This window comes from Mytilus trossulus, chromosome 2 (assembly GCF_036588685.1).
Source record: "Mytilus trossulus isolate FHL-02 chromosome 2, PNRI_Mtr1.1.1.hap1, whole genome shotgun sequence".
NCBI classification, from domain to species: domain Eukaryota; kingdom Metazoa; phylum Mollusca; class Bivalvia; order Mytilida; family Mytilidae; genus Mytilus; species Mytilus trossulus.
In genome coordinates, this window is record NC_086374.1 from 56433632 (window position 1) to 56452491 (window position 18860).

At 30.5% G+C, this 18860-nt stretch overlaps 1 long non-coding RNA gene across 1 annotated transcript; it reads right to left on the bottom strand.

Moving 5' to 3' along the window:
- Nucleotides 1-6985: 6985 nt before the first annotated feature.
- Nucleotides 6986-11657, bottom strand: LOC134705258 (uncharacterized). The gene is made up of 3 exons (XR_010105515.1): nucleotides 11591-11657; nucleotides 8944-9051; nucleotides 6986-7479 (listed from the first exon to the last, which is right to left on the bottom strand). It is a non-coding gene; the product is annotated as an uncharacterized LOC134705258 (long non-coding RNA).
- Between the last annotated feature and the right edge of the window lie 7203 nt (nucleotides 11658-18860).

Here is an 18860-nt window from a genome sequence, read left to right on the forward strand (position 1 = left end):
GTGAAATTTCTTTTACAAGAACGCTATATAACTAGTAGCAGCACTTTTCGAAAAGTTTGAAATGTGGCCTTTCTACCAATACCAGAATCAAGTGGGTTGGTATAGCTCTTGCACCTGCACTTTTCAATTTTTCTAACATGTAGTAGCATAATCGCCCTGAAATGCACGAAAAAGCGTTTGAAAGACCCTGTTGTAATAGTCGGATCGGCTGACGGGAAAACTACGTGTATATTTTGTTTTCACCGGCGCTTCATATAATAATATGTTTGTGCGAATAAACAACTATTCTCCTATTGCTATTTAAATTATTGAAGGCAAAAAACCAGAATTATTCAGGTCATTATTATACACACCAAACGTGGGTTACATGCATGTGGGCATGCAGCCTTCCCCCCTTTTTTTGTTCAAATCCGGAATCGCATCTCGGGTGCTTGTATAGTTCTCGTTCTACAAGTCAAAGTTCAATATATAAATTAATTTAATAGATAAGCCTACAAGGTCATTATTATACACCCCATACGTGGGTTACATGCATGTAGTGTTGGGGCATGCAGCCTTCCCCCTTTTTTTTGCTCAAATCCGGAATCGCATCTCGTGTGCTTGTAAAGTTCTCGTTCTGCAAGTAAAAGTTCATTATATAAACTTAATATATTAGCCTACTAGGTCTCTTCTAGTGTTTTTGTATTGTGAATCATTAACATTTTAATGAAAAAAGCTGCATTTATAAAGAAGTTGGGTGTGTCATTGGTAATGTTTAAATTATAAATATACTTTAATAACTCCTACCTGGATCACATCAATAGATCGAGATTTTATTTGTTGAATATCTCCTGTTTATCAAGTGTGACTGGTATCAATTGTAAATCATGATTTGTCACTTTTAGATTCATTCTGGTGATTCTTTTGCATCTATTTTCACCAGCTGCTACAAAATGTATGCCAGTTTTTTTGTATGGCTTGCTTTTTTTTTTATTATGTCGGACTCCATAGTTATTTCCTGCGTCTTATTACACAGAATATTCCCTTTCAACCAATCTGGAGCAGTATTTGACTTATTCTAATAACCTTATAGTTACTTGGTAAAATTATTCTGCCCTACTTTTACTGATTTTATTATGTTTGTAATTCAAAGGCATACATTTTAAAATTTGTACACCAGCATTAACATGGGGGATATAATTCCTTTTTCATAGAATGTGTGAGTTTCAATATTTGCACAAACTACCTTTTGGAGTAAATATTAGAAGATAAGACATTGAGTACCCCAAATTTAAAAAAAAAAACCTTTGTGCTCTATAATTTATGCTTCCACTACATCATGCTACATGTACATTGTATATATATATATATATATATATATAAAGGGAAATACCAGTTTGAAAAATTATTTCAGATGCATACATTGTATATGACTTATTTTAATCTCATCTGATTTGTGTCAGATTTAGGTACAGGTACAGTGTACCTATAGCTATGATTCAATCTGCAGCCTTGTAAATATATCATCTTAATTTCTCAACCTCAAAAGACATCAAAGAATACAATTCTATCATGAAGTTGGAAATAGTGACCTATTTTTTACTGCCGCTCATTTCATATTAAATTCCTGCCTTCTGTGCAAAGTGTCCACCAATACAAATGGACAGCAAAGAAATAGTCGTATGTGCTTATGTGACATTCAGCACAATCAATCAATTGTGTTTTCATTATTAAGTGCCATAATATTTTAATTCAGGTTCATCATGTTCATCTTAAAGATGTTAAAATCAGAAAACTTATTTTCTATCACCTGCTGAGATTGGAGTCAACTGAAATGGTATTTCTTTTCTGTCCTAATTGAAGAAATTTTATGTACCAGAATATACATCTAAATACAGAAATAACTAACTTAATATAATTTATACTTAACCACAATCCCGAAGTGTCAAATCAATCAGATCGAATCGATTTCCATGATATAGGGGAAAGGACAAAATAGTCAGACGGAAACTCATAAAATGATACAATGTTTGTACGTGTTAACCAGGTTAACGCTTATAGAACTACAATGTACTGCCTACCAAAAACCATGGGTTAATCTTTACCATGTTTACCTGACCCAATCACAAAAAATAACACAACTTAATTGTTAATCAAAACTTCATTGGCAAGTATACCACAACATTTTTTTTTAATCAAATTCTAGCTGTACTACATAATCATGATAATTACATGTATGATACATTCAAATTTAAAATATATAGAAAGTAATTTCTGTCTGTGTGTTGGGAATGCTGTCTCATTGCCATAAAAATGTACATGTAAAATGTTTTATGTATGCATCATGTGCATATGGTAATATAATGCAGTACATGTATATACATGTATCTAACATCTTTTGCTAATCTTGCTAGATATAAGAATTTTTTATACTGTGGAAATATTCAATCACAAGTTTCCAAGTACATGTACATGTATGCCATGTATACCACTAGAAAATGAAATGCATATGAACGTGTATGTAAATGTACATATGTACAAAAGAGCAGCTACATGATTAATGCAAGCATAGACAAATATCCAACATTTTTTGGTTCAAACATTCTGTGGATATTACATTTGCACAGAGGTCTTACTCAGTATTGAAGGCCAACATCAATATGACCAACAACTGCAATCAAAACACTTTATTATGCTTTAGAACATTTTGTAAACCTGTATAGTCTGTGTTATGAAATAAGATTGAAATATAAACTGATAAACCATGACAAAATATGATTTTCTTGTTCTCTGGTGGCTAATACATGTATATGATTATGACTAGTTGTTCTCTGATGGAGAGTTGTTTCATTGGCAATCATATATCATGTATGTCATAATTATTCTTACTTTTATAATTACATAGACATGTAACTACATAGGTGGTGCATCAGTGAATTGCATGCTTACATTTGTACATGTACAATGTACATGATGTAATTTGTATATGTCTGAAATGTACATATGATATCTGTAGGTTTTCTGGTAGGATTAATATCTATATTGAATTACTTTTTACATCGGTTTCCTGTAATTGCCATAAAAATAACAAAACACTCATAGAAGTCTTATAAATGAATATTTCAAAATTCCCCTTTACCATGTTTACAATTCAACTGAATATCATAGGTGGGCAAAGTAAAATAAATGGTTCCTTGCATGTATAGCAATATTTATCAACCATGCTGATAATAAATAATGTGTGAGAGTCAAGTAAATAAGGCCTCCCTATGAGTGTCAGGAGTGCAACTTTGAAGTTTAAAGACTCACACTTAAAAAATGCAAAAGCAAATATATGGTTCTGTTTCATTTTTCAAAAGATGCTATACTAGATACAAGATTGCACCCAAAGAGTAGTCTGATAGACTAGGAACTTTTCTTTTAGGACCATTTCTTTGATGTCAGGAGTGCAACACTGTTAAAATGACATTTTCTTGGACTTACATTTTAAGATAATCTCATCTCCTTGTGACTTATTTGCATCTAAACATGTTTTCTAACTATTTAGATTACATGTATGAGGTATAATAAATTCTTAAAAGTAGGTTTCAAAGCAGGACTTAGATCCAAGAATTGTTTTTTGTCACAAGCAAACATATTCTAATGCTAAATATTCAAATAATTTTCAAATTATGGAAGGCAATTGTCTTAAACTTTGTTATTTGATTAGGAAATAGCCATATTTCATTTTACAAGTTTTAGAATGGTTTTATGTAACACTTATTAAATTATTATAATTGTTACTAGTATAACAAACTATTAATTGTGTTGCACTCCTGACATGGATTTACCATAACAAACCATTTATCACATTTTGAGTTCAATTGTAAGATCCAACCTGTCAATGAATGAAAGATGGGAAAGATGGTTGTAAAACTAAGCCTTATAGTAATATCAGACAGGCTAAGTGCATACAAAGTCAACAAAAACTTCAACTCTGAGGAGTAGAAAATTGAGAAAAACATTGAAATAAAATCCTAATCTGAAGGACAATCTGGACAAATATAAACAAAGAAAGAATAAAGAAAACAAAACAATGTAACACTTAATTCAAAAGACTTTGACCAGAGTTAAAACACATATGAGAAAGGAAAACAAAACAGAGAAAGTGGCAACAAGAGAGAAGAAGAAAATTGGCACAAGCTGAAAAAGATGCAAACCAGTAGAAAATTGTCCAGTCATGTAGCAAAAGTACAGATGCACTAACAATACTTAAAATAATCAGAAAGAGAGGTCAAAGAAAAAGAAATTATCTGCCTGACCATTCCAAATCTGTGCTAAAACAATTGAGCACATCACATCCACATCTACACCAAAGTGGTTGTCAGAGTTAATGAGAACTGATGGCAGCTGTGTACAAGAAAGTGACGAGTCTTAAATATGTTGAAGTATAAACAAAGATGAGGACCCCTTAAATATCTGAAAACTGTTAAAAAGAAAATGACATTTTCAAAGAGTTCCTTAGTTCTAAGTCATTTTAGGTAGCCTCTTTTTCTTTTTGAAAATGCCAGTTTCTTTTCAAGTTTCCAGATCTTTTAAGGGTCTCAACTTTGTTTCCGTGTCAGCACCACTCAATTTCTAGCACACTTCCATCAGTACTGATAAGTTCTTACAACTACCTTTGTTTAGCTGTGGCTATGATGTATTCAATTGTTTAAGGGCAATATTTGGGTTTGTCAAGACAAATTTTCCCTTTGCTTAGTCTTCTTTCTGATTTTTCTATATGGTGTATCTGTACCTGTACTTTTACTTATCAACTGGATATTTTTCTGTGGGTTTGGATTTTTTTTTTGGCTTGTGTAAATGTTTTTTTCTCTTCTGTTGCCAATCTCTCTGGGTTTTTTTTTCTCACTTTTTTATATCTATGTTTTTGTTTTTATGTTAATTATAGGTCTTTGTAATTAAGTTTTACATTTCTTTTTTTTTCTTTGGTTATTGTCTAGTGTGTCTTTAAGGTGCCGGATCTTCTTTCAGATTTTTCTCAAGTTTCTGCTCATCAAAATTATAGTCGATGTTGACTTTGATGGTGTGTTTTGGTCCTTAGTCTGTCTGATTTTATTCTAAAATAAGTTTAGTAAGTTTAGTCAACCATCTTTCCCATCTTTTTTTTTTATTTTAAGGTTGGATAAGCAAGATAAACTCAAAATTTGCGAAACTTTCTAAGATAAAAAATATTGAATATGTGCAAAACAATTTGTTGTGATAAATTCTTGTCAGGAGTTCAACAAAATTAACTGTTTGTTATAACAGTTGTAATGAATTAATTACTATTTCATGAAACCATTATAAAACTTTTTGGTTATTTCTCATAAAAATGCACAGTTTATGAGAAGCAGCTTCCTAAATTCTAAAATTATATAAACCATCATTCAAGAATTTTTGATTGGGACAAATATATTTAAATAAATAAATTTATAAGTCCTGCTTTGCAATTCTAAAAGAACATATTTGTTATACAGAATTGACTTTTGTTTCTTTTTAGGTGTGACATATTTAAGGAAAAATCATTCTATTCCTCAGTAATATTATTTTTTGCGTTGCACTCCTGACATGGCACAACTTTTTTTCAAAACACATCTGTATCAAACCAGTTCAATGTATAAGCTTCATTCTAAGCTGAAATCATCCCTAAGACATACTAGTTATAATATATATAAGAATGTACGGCACATATCATCATATTACAAGTTTCTGTGTCTTTCAAATAAAACTCGTATATAGAAAAAGTGTTGCACTCCTGACAATTTTGGCATCTTTTGTAATGTAATTTTTCTAATGCTTGAAATTTTCCAAAGATATTTAACAGGATTATTCTACACATCAAGCCACAACATTCAGCCCATTTCAACATTGCAATCACTGCCATTTAAAAAATATAGTAGCGAAATGTGATGAGATTTGAATTTATGTATACAATAAGTGATATGTATGATATAGCTAAAAAAAATATGGTTTAAATGAAAATAAAATGTCAAATCTGAAAGGCATAAATGTATATAAACACTTAATCTAGAAATCATGGTATGTTTTGATGATGTATAAACTATTTTGTTATGATATATATTGAATGTCAGGAGTGCAACAAGAAAGGGGAAATAAAGTACCTTCTATAGGTAATAATTAAAAAAAAAGATAAGAGTTCAGAAAATTTTTGAAGATTGCAGATCTCTTTTTAAGCTGTCAAACAACAATTCTGATGAATATTTAATGGAATATAGTTCATAGTTTGGTAACTTACCCTCAATTGTATAAGACTGTGTCAGAAAAATCAATTTAAATATGGTCTGAAGTGCATAAGATGCATAACGTAAAACAGAAATTACATTTAAATGACAAATTTAGGTCTTTATAAACCAGCAATGATGAATTTTTTTTAAAAAATCATGAGCATTTTGTTCTAGTTTCTGTATTTTAGTTTGGTGTACAATATGTCAGGAGTGCAACAGAAACAGGGGAAATTGGATGTATTTTCTGTTTGATACATCTTTTTTATTAAAAGATTTATCTATCATTTTTTTTCGTCAGTGAATTTAAAAAAGTTTCAATTTTGATAAGGAGAAGGTGTTTAATCAACTTATTGATGAATTATTTTTTAATTAAAACAAAAAATAGCCAAAAACATTAAAAAAAATTATAATCAAAGATGAAATTATTAATTTTTGCATTAAAAGTCATGTTTGGATTTCTGCAATCAAATGGGGCAGAAAAAATATTAATATTTGATAGTATTTGTTTGAAATCATATTCCCAAAAGGTATACTTGATTTAATTTTTTTCAAGTGTTTTGTGTCAATAATGTTTCAGAACTTTTTTGTTTCTTTATACTTTTTTATATCCTTTTGGATTTATTAACTTAAATGTATATGTATCAAGATACTGTAAAAGAAAATGGACTAAAACAATGCTGAAATTTGACCAAAAAAAATAAATCCGGACCATTTTTTTTTACTTTGCCCAGGTCTATCTGTAGATCTCTCACTCGTCTTGGTTAGATATTGCAGATTTTTAAAAACATTTCACGAAAAAGACATAAAATTACATTTCTGACATCCGTGAAATACAATATTTTAACTGAAATCCTTTTTGAAACTCCTATTTTAAGAATATTCACAAATCTCCAAACTGCCTTTATTATGTATATTTGGTATTCCTTTTAACTGAAGTAAAAACTCTTTAAGATGGTATACATCAACTTCAATAATGATGAAAAAGAAGTTAAAGTGTCCAATTAATAATATTCCTCTCTCTTTCAGCATCAATACACTAAATTCCAATTCATTTGGTTTTGAAACAGTCAATGCTTCTGCTTAGTACGGTGCATTATGTAGAATTGCTGTCATTTTTATATTTTTCATGGACATATTTGGTAGCTTTCTAAACAAATTTTAATCAGATCTTCCATAATGGCCATGATGAGTTATAAGTAACTTTTAACTGGTGTCTGACTGCAGCTCTTCATCCCTGAAATATGAAAATGCAAATATAATACAAGTACAATGTATATATCAAATTTTCAATATGAGAAAAGTAATCAAAAGTTAGTGCAAACATACTTCTTCAAAAAAGTACTGTTAAAATGCTAACAGAATAATTCTCGTCATTTTTTACCAGTAGTAGTACTAGTGTCTTCATTCAACATTTGCACAAAAAATAAAATTTCCAAACACATTTTAATAAGGCGCACTATGTAATAAATATTTAAATATTATGTTGAACTTCATTATTTTGTATCTCCTTTTCCAAATGTAAACAATGAAAGGAATACTTCAATATCAACATGATCAATATCAGTAATCCACAAGAAATTTTTGCTAGCAAGTTCAGTATATTATTATTATCATGATAATAGGCGTATCTGTCATGTCTGTGTAAATAAATATTATTGCTGGTACATATATATACAGACACTTCATTTTTAATTCAGAAATTATCATGATTTATATTAAGTACATTAATTATTGTATTGCAATTCTTGAAGAATGGAAAAAAAAGGAATTTGTAGGATACTTATACAAGTGAATCTTATTTACTTGTATAGGTACATTTTGTAAACAAAAAATTGGCATAGTTATGTCCCGTAAACATTCAGAATGTTTTACATTGTACTTGCTATTCTTGTACAAATGTATAATTAAAAAAATCATCCTTTTTTCTTTCTTGTATTCTTGCGATTTCTTTGCTCTAATCGAATTTTAAATTGTGTACTCTCTGCAGATGTCTTTACCAATCATTTAAGTGTAATTTCATAGACAATGAAAATCCCATTTGTCTGTTGTCTTCACAACACTGCTCATTTACAAGTCCCAAAGGAGCAATTTTTTAAGGCCTTGTACAAATATACAAGATCTTTGCTCAATCAGTTTCTTTGATGAATTTATATAATGAGATGAAACATTGAACTTAAAATTAAAAACAAATTGAGCCAAACTGGCAAAAATCGTTAAAGGCATGATTCACATCTCAAAACTTGAGGATTTTTTTAGAAGAAATGTTTACTTGTACAAGTAAATTTTTGAGAAAAATAAGGGTAGATTTCAAACATTATCTATTTACTTATATGTTTTTATTTTTTTTACTTCTTCAAGTAAATAAAATAAACTTGTACAAGTAGTACCCCTGACTATGTATATGTCTGTAATATTTAATTGAGCACTTGTCGTTTGTTGCTGTTTGTTTATTCACTTTTTTCTCACATAAATAAGGCCATTAGTTTTCTCCTTCAACAGGTTTGTTAATATTATGATTTGGCGCCTTTTAGAGAAGTCAATGTGGCAGAATGTGTTTTTCTCATTGTTGAAGGCCATAAGGCCTAAATGATGACATATAGTTTTTAATTTCTGTTTAACTTGGGACCCTTCAGGAGAGTCGTCCTATTGTACATGTACATGTACAATAGTTAGATAATTGCAGGATAAAACAATTTACCTGTCTATAATACATGTAATGAAGCTCTCCAAATTCAAACCATTACTTTATATTTCATCACAGCATGAATGGCATACTGTAACCTCAGTCCTGTTATTGTCAGGTGACCTAAAAAAAAGAGAATGTAATTATATACTTTTTTATTTAAATAAAGGAGCATGAAAAATTGAAAACAACACGTTCAATAATTTCATGCGTCCATAGCACTTTTCTGGCCGAGTCTGGATTTACCTTCATCAGGAACACTCAAAGCCAAACATTTAAAATCCAAAGATGTACAAGTAGTGAAAAAATTAGAGCTATATATGTCAAAATAGTATGAACCTGTGTATACATTGTTACATATATAATCATGATAATGAATCATATATTTTTTAAAATAAAGAAATCACTTTTGCCATACAACATGTACAATAGAAATGCAATGTAGGAAGATGTGGTGTGAGTGCCAATGAGACAACTCTATCATGTCCATCCAAATAACAATTTATAAAAGTAAACCATTATACATGTTGGTCAATGTATGGCCTTCAACACGGAGCCTTGGCTCACATCAATAAACAAGCTATATAGGGCCCCAAAATTACAAGTGTAAAACCATTCACACAGGAAAACAAACAGTCTAATCTATATAAAAAACAAGAAACGAGAGACACTCATAAATTACATAAACAAACGACAACTACTGTACATGTATATCAGATTCCTGACTTAGAACAAGTGCAAACATTTGCAGCGGGATTAAACGTTGTAATGTTTATATTAATGCAAATTAAATTAACCCAGGATATGCATGTTGCTAATTTTTGCTCGTCTTAATGTAATTTTTATGATTTAACTAGAAGTGCTGAGAGCACTCCTCACAATAGCCAGCCCCCTCCCCCACATAAGAGATTAGGAAAATCTGTTTTATATTTAATCATATTGTGTGTGGACAATGCTCTCTCAGTCTTTATTTATATTTGCACATAGGTCTATTCTTAGTCTAAAAAATTATGACATCTTTCAAACCAATTTAATTTAGCTTTGAGCCTTACAGCGAAAAATGAAATAGCTAGCCTTCTAATGTAAGACCTTACAATTATCTGAACAACATGAACTGCTATTATAGACCTAGTCCAAATAATTATGACGTCTGGCAAGGCTATTTTAAATTTTTTTCTGGGGCGCCTTCCTTCGTGCCTCTAAGATAAGAAATAAAAATCGTCTTGCCAGACATCATAATTATTTGGACTATTACAGACCAAACAAAAAAATATGATTGGTTGGGATGATTAACATGATTAATCGAAATTCAAAGTTGGTTTTCAGGGTTCTCACTAGGATTTTTTCATGGACTCATCACTTTAAGAAATGGTGAGTCCCAAAAGATTTTGATGAGTCCAGGATGCATGTATTTTTCTATGTCATAATATAATGAAATACGATGCAATACAACTTAAGCGATGCGCGTTGGGTTGGTAGTTTTTATCTAATCAATAAAAAATTATGACCTCTTAATAGTTACAATGTATATATTGTTCAAAATATATGCATGTAACAGACTTCTTTCTGGGTCTATCATATTCTTGATGTAGGGCCACATTAAAAAAACTCTTGGTTTGCCAAAGCCAGGGTTCCATAAAAAAGATCAGGCGATAGGTAGGGTTTTAGGTTTTTTTTTAAATATTAAATATGATATAGGGACATTTAAATAATAAACTCAGTTAAAAATTTGTCTGGTCATTTTTAGCTACCAAAATTTATTAAAATTACAAAAAAAAAATAACTTTACAAAACCATTTTGATGAAGAATAATTAGCCCCGGCAAAATTATAACCGAGTCAATGGTAGGATTAGTCCTAATAATTATAATTACTTGAAAGTTTTCAATTTTTGACGTGTCCTGCCAGTTTAATTACTTTTGACGAATGGCATGATGTAAATTATATTTTACTATATAGTACAATGTCTACATAACTGATGGCATCATGCAATTGGAGTATTTGCCCTTGATATTACAGTTAATGCATATTATTATCAAAAAGGCGGTTAAAGGCACAACCAAGCACATTTTTTTAATTTTATTTCTTCATTTTCCTAATTATCTGACACAAGAGGAAAGTTAATAATTTTTGTGGACCATATGGCATATTATTAACAAACCCCTGTGTGTTCGGTGTCTTTCGTATTAAATGATGGATATTGGCCATGGTTTAAAATTAAATATTGCATCAAGTGGTTAATCTGATCTCTTAAGTGCACAAGCCATGCCCTCTGCATTTTTGTATATATCTCTAGATTTTAATACCTGAAAGCGATAAATTACACCCAAGTCGTGTTTTGTCCTGACATTGGACCATATTGAATAAATTTTCCATTTGTTCTCATCTGTTTCTTCAACCAGGTCGTTATAATCTCAACTGACAAGTGCACTGCTACTTCAGTTATTTTCAATTAACCAACTTGCAAACTGCAAGCTTCGCAACTACATTGAATTTCCAAATAAGGTAAACAGGTGGGCGGAGCTTAAACTCCGCTTGCGATTTTTCTTTTGATAAATACAACTTTCACTCAAATTATTTCCATTTCTTGAAAATACCTTATAATATGAAAAAAGACACCATATGACATATATTTCATTATTCATGCGATACGAGTACCTTACCTATTGCTACATTTGTTACTGTGTCTGCAACGTCAAAAGTCGCCCGCCATTACACATTCTGATCTAGATAGGGGAAATAACTCCTGCACTATTTTTTTATTCGGTTTTGCGGGAAAACCACCTTAATGTCGCTGCGAAGAATGCATACGGATCTTTCCTGTGTTTGGTTAAATAGTTTTATTTAAAACAATACAGGGAAAGGCTACTATCATAAGTCATTTGGTTTACTACTAATCTCGTACGGAGCCAAAGAAGATTTGTAAAATACATAGGGATGAGGCTAAAGGATCTGAAGAAGTTTAGTAGTGGGCCGTATAGCGAAATAATCGCCTACTTTCTGCCAAGTTATGTTTCAATATAAACAATGAAATATAATTAGATTAACAGATGACGTCACAATTATTAGTAAGCTTGGTGTCGTGATACCCTATGAACTATATTGACACCATGGATATCCATTGGGGTCACCAAGTGACGGCGTTTGACCAATCATTACGTCACTAATGTTTTCGAGGTGCGATACAAATTTATATAAATGCTGTGGAGGGAACAAATCCCGATCTTAATTATCCCCATCAATATTCTAATGAGTATGTATATATTATCATCATTTTTCATTATATCAATACATATTTAAATAATACGTTCTGTACTAGTTGTCAGAAATGAGAAAAAAAAATGAAAGGAGAAAAAGATAATACACTTACAGCTGATATGACACGATATCCGCCGATTTTTATACTTTGTTAAGACAAAATATTGTAGGATAATGTTCATAGGATGCCCGAAGCTTGGCTTTGGTATTAGTATGAATTAGGAGATAACTGTAATGTATTTTAAGCTTGTCTTTCGTAAAACGTAGATTTTACTGTCGCAAATTGAGTTTACCTAGCGACCATTGTAATGCCAATTATTACAAATATTAAAATAAATGTTATTTATAAAATATTTTGGCTTAAAAATGGCATAAATGAAAAAGTCCGCGAAACTGTTGCATCGTCTTTAGCATCTTAACAGTGTTACGTCATATGTATACTCTGGATGTCAACATGAATACTATACGTATTTGTACTTTTCGTACGCTTCAGAATGGTTTCAATATAGACAAAAAAGAAGATTTTGAGGTTCACAATGTGACTATCTTGTTTATTTTTTGAGAAATTATACACACCATAAAACACGGAATTCAAAATGGTGGCTTTCGTACATACGGACTGGTAGAACGTGGAATCTAACCCCTCAAAATATTTGTCAACGTCCGATGAAAATTATCGTTACAATATATTGCCCTCCGTGATTTAGACATCCTTTAAGGGGAAAAGATATAATTGTATTCTACATAATTACATTGCAGTATGTATCTCATTACACTATCAAATAGGTGATTTTTAAAAACGTCCATATTTTAGAAGGAAATTGAGAAAATACTGTTATCAATCAATTAAATTCAATTTTAATTATTCTAATGAAGTATTTATATGAACAATAACTAAAATATGCAGTCTAAATAAATTTGGAAGATAATTTGGAAAAAAAATTAGATTACAAAAATGACGTAATTTGTCTACATGCTGATAAAAATCAGGTTGATACCTTAATATTTGGTACCATTTGATGATGCACGTCTGGATAACCATTATTAAATGATTTCTAATAATTCGATTAATACTGTGTTCAACGACCGATTTTGATTTAGTCACCTACGTCTACTGCTAGGACACAACATAAATGTCCACTACATAACAAAAAAGTTCAAATGATATGTAGTTGATGGTTATGTAGTGAGAGTATTAACACGTTTAAGGCATTTCGTAATATCACTGATACTTCGACACCACATACGCCTTTTCTATAAAACACAGAAAATTGATTATAATGATAATGATATGGACGTGATGTTCTACTGTTATCTTTGGTGAAAATCCCTTTACAAATTGGGCAAGTTAATAAATAGGGACTACCTCTATCTACTTAAATTCCAATAATCGTTGATACCATTTACAGAGTTGTATCTATTTATGCTCCCATTATTATAATGAAATTTTTAGTTAGTGCTGAGGCCTTTTGTACTAAACGGGGGTGTTAGAAGTTATATTATAGCAAGCAAAAATGTTTTTGTTATAGAGTTGACAAAATATCAAGGAAATTATAAAAATCTGATTAAATCTGAAACCATAACCAGATTTAAAGTCTTTATAATATCAGTCTACATTGTATATTTTATCTGTATCTTACAACAGAAAAATGTAAGTTTTGTGTAATTACAAACAAAATTCTATTTTGATACGATATTTGTTATTTTTTTGAGTGGGCACATGTTGTTCGAGGTAATTGTAGAGTTGTGAGCACAAATTCCAAGAAAATCCATGTACCTATTCCTTATTTCTTTTTTGCACTATGCAGATCACTAACAATCAAATAATGATCAAGCCGTATTTTCCTCATAGGTCGGCCGTACATGAATTTTTCGTAAAACTGTCATAAATATATGTGCATTTTCTTAATTGTCAGTATTTGTAATAACTTAAACTGCTCCATGAGAACAAAATTAGTTCACAAACTAAGAATATGTACAAAAAACAACATTGTTATGAATAATATTTTCACACTCAAATATAGACTGAACACGGATTTTTGTTCTTAAATAAAATGCGAAATTTGTCTTTAAATAAGTTTGGCATAAGATACCAAAATAGACATTACAAAACAAGGCGTTGAATATTATTTATTGAACTTATTGTCTTTTCAGAATACATTGACTTCTGGTTTGACAGCATTCACTGTTTTTGTGAAGATAAGACAAAAGACAAATTATGCCCACCTGTTTTCGTGGTGTTCACTGGTATTGATAAAGCTAATCAGGTAGTTTCATAATTCGATATATTTGATTATCGTCGTTATAAGAACAAAACCTGTATGAACATAGTAATATTATCAATACTTCTTGACCAATATGTTATGCTGTTAAAATCATTTCCTTATTCACATACTCCATTGTATTGTTTAATTTATAGAAGGTGTTTCACTTGCTAGGTAGAATGCTCTAGATGTGTAATTATTTTATTAAAATGTAGATATATAGTAAAAACTGATTAGACATATCAGACCAATGATTTATTATACCAACCAGTGACGCATGAATCCAAACATTTGGACGACCTGTTAAGTTGTGAAAACAATTTTTACAGTTTAAATTTCTGATTGTAAATTTACCCCGAATTGACGCTCATTGTGATAATACTATTCAGACAAAAATATACTTGTTTGCACCTTCCTTAAAAATGTATGAAGCTATGACCCCTTGAATAAACATTATTCGTATTTTAAAGTCAATTGTGGTAAAAAATACCATTATTGAATTTGTTTTTGACATAATTAACCTTGGCCGCCATCCACGATACAAAAAGTTTTTATATTTGATGAATTCTAAATCAAATTTGAAATCTTTTAGTTACAACACATTTTGGATCGTAGGTGGCGGCCAATGTTTTTCTTAAATTTTTAGGTATGAAAATTGTACAAAATCATCATATTATGACAAAATGTTCGAAATGGGCTTACTTTGGAGAATATTATGCACACTCATGAAAAGATTTATTTAGCATTAAGACTTTTCAAATAAACCCATTTACGAACCAAAGTGTGACCTTTTTGGTGCTTTATGATAAAGTTGATATTTTAGGTGCCATTTTTGCCATTTGTGAACATTGTCCTTTGTCATATTATCTAGAATTGTCGTAACTGTGTTGTTGTATTATCCATAAAAAGGGTCAAGCGAGAGCTGCAACGTTTAGTTTTAAACTTGCAAACTAGACACAGTTTGACATAAGGTGTTGTCGTCTCCTCCGTTGTCCTCCTGAAGATTATATCCTTGTTGTAACTTACTATTGGTTTTTTAAAACATCACCAGGCTATGACTATGCACACAAGATTGTTTTAATATAAAAATATGAATTATAGCTTGAACAACGAATTGATAAGAAATATGTCATTTTTTTTTTATTCATGCATAATACTTCATATCATGATGTCACAAATACCTGTAGCACACAAATTTATTTTCTACGAAAAGTCAATGTAGCAGGTCAGTTTTATTTATTTTTAGGACTGAAATTATAGAGCGTATGCATTGATAAAACGATCTTTGTACAGAATGTTTGTTATAACATTTTACATGTCTGACTTGAATATTAGGTTTGCCGAAGTATGTGCTCTTAGTTTTATTGTCCTTACTTTTGTTGAAATCCATCAGATTTTGTAATATGTACAAAATGTAATTATGACCAATTTTGGTTAAAAAGTGTATATTACTATTTCACTTTCTTTTTTGGTTTTTTTTTTAAATTTAAATATGTTTTATTTTAAAACAAATGACTTAATATTTGAGGCCAAGTATGGCCTTTGCATTGAAGGATATGTGTGTGCTGTTAATCGTTGTACGTTTGAAGGACATGTTTTTAAACAAATAGTTAGCATTGTCATACGAACAAACTGTGACCCTCTTACTGTCGACTTGATCCTTTATCCATTTGAGGCTGGCTGTATACATGAACTTATTAGGGAGAAAGAAAAGAAGTAACCGGTATCATTGAACTTTGTTTTCCGCTGTATAGATGATCTTCGATCACTTAATTATTTAAAAAAATGATGACTATGTTGAACGCATCTATCTCTTTGAAACTGATATAGCTGATACAGTTATGTCTACCTCACATCTTGACTTACATCCAGAAATTTACAATGAGGGTCGGTCGAAAACAAAACTTACGACAATTGAGAAGATTTCAGCTTCTCTATTGTGAACTTTCCATTTCTTAGCAACATTCCTGCAGCGCCTGCAAACGGAGTATATATCTCCTAATTGATGCAATATTCCCAGCTTGTATTTCCCATCACAATTTCCTTGATAGAAGGGTTGCTGCTCACAAGGAAGCTTTTAAACCAAGAGTTCAAAATGTTGCATTTGAAATCATCCCTTCTTATTGTATGGACACGAAAAAAAAAGGTAAGAAAATATAATTGACAAAAGTAAATAAAATAACAATTTCACAAACAGCAATTATCCAGTAAAAAGAACTGTTTCAGTGAATGATAACAAATTCAAAATTAATTTAATTAGGTACATATTTATACAATGCATTTTAAAGTTGTATTACACAACATTTATAACGCATTACACAATGAAGATGAACTTCATATGCAATAACTTACAGTGTTGAGGATAAATATATATAATCATAGTATTACGGGACCTATGTATGACCATTTAATATACTTATACGCGTTAGCCCTGTCTATATGTAATGTCATGGTATCTATGTCTCAATGTCATTTATTCCCAGCTTTAAATCGTTCATGTCACTACAAAAGTCAAAAAGTCTGAAAAGACCAGTTTTTGTCTTGATTTGCATGAACGTTTACTCGAAATTCTCCAAAAGTATGACTTGTGTCTTAATTTTTTTTGACAAATTCTCATTTATATCAAATTTGTATGAAATTTACTCCACATATTCTTGACATTCTGGATATGGTCTTAAAATTTCTTGACATATTCTTGACATTTGAATACTGTCTTGAAATTTCTCGACATATTCTCAACATTCTTATTTTTTCTCAGTATGGCTTGACATATTCTGAACATTTTGAATTGTTTTTTAAATTTACTTGACAGTTCTGAGTTTTACAAATCATGACCAATGTTCATGATATAACTTTAATCTTTATTTCTCTTTACATAATATCTTGTTGTTTTCAGTTACACTTCTTACAACAAATATAAAAGTTAGACATGTGAAATTTGGTATCTAAATATTTTTACAAATGCAAACAAAAAATACAAATTTTGATTCCTAAAACTCCTATTAATTAAATGATTAAAACCAATCATACTGTAGACATATTTCATTCTACAGTCATAATATTCAATAATATTCATAATATTCTGACATCATAATATTCTGACATCAGACTCGGACTTCTCTCGAACTGAATTTTAATGTGCGTATTGTTATGCGTTTACTTTTCTAAATTGGGTAGATGTATAGGGGGAAAGTTGAGATCTCGCAAACAAGTTTAACCCCGCCGCATTTTTGCGCCTGTCCCAAGTCAGGAGCCTCTGGCCTTTGTTAGTCTTGTATTATTTTAATTTTAGTTTCTTGTGTACAATTTGGAAATTAGTATGGCGTTCATTATCACTGAACTAGTATATATTTGTTTATGGGCCAGCTGAAGGACGCCTCCGGGGGCGGGAATTTCTCGCTATATTAAAGACCTGTTGGTGACCTTCTGCTGTTGTTTTTTTTTGTTTTTTTTTTGTTTTTTTTTTTGGTCGGTTGTTGTCTCTTTGACACATTACCAATTTCCACTCTCAATTTAAACGTTAATATGGTAAATATTTATTGTACAAAAATGTGGTTTATATAAATAGCAAATTATGATGATATACAAATCATTGATTTAACAGAAGAAACATTTGTATAATGTCATCTGTTGGAAAATATATTAAGTATTACAAATGGACATGATGTTCCACACCCCAGAATACACGCCACGGTCAAAAAGAAATTACTGATGTACATGTAAGCAGCCATACAACTTATCAGTTGTCGATTATTCCAAAGATTAAAAGAAAATTATTATCTTCTCCATGAATGATAAAAAAAAGTATTCATTATGGGTCCCATCAATAATTTCTATAGAAATCATTGGTCTTATGAAATGGATCTCAAACAGACATTTGTAATATAGATCTAAACATGTTTTTCTTTTAAGGAAGGAGTTTACACAAAATTTGTTTGATAATAAATAATAAAATTCAACACTCAAATTTGAATAAGAAATGTTTATGGGTTGTTCTAAAAAATGGTTTTTGAATCAAGATGAGAACGAATTCTTTTACCTTCACGAAAGCCCCCCCCCCCCCTTTTCCCCCTTTTTTTAGCAACACAAACCCAAAAGATAAATTTTGGGATCCAAAAGAGACACATGGTCACATTTTAAAACTGCCTTCAAGACACCTATTTTAGTAAAGCAAATTTGACTGGCAGTTTTGCGAAATGGCAAAAATCTAAATGCTGTTTGTCAGTTACTTCGACTTATATTCCAAGTGAAAACAATTAATTAAACGTTTAATAAAAATAAATCAAAATTAAACTACATGGGAGATTATTCAGGGTATGCCAACTTAGGTAGACAAAAAGGGTATATTACTATACCAAATTAATCCTTGATTCTGAAAAGTTTAGTTTAGCCATAATAAAAAGGAGTACTG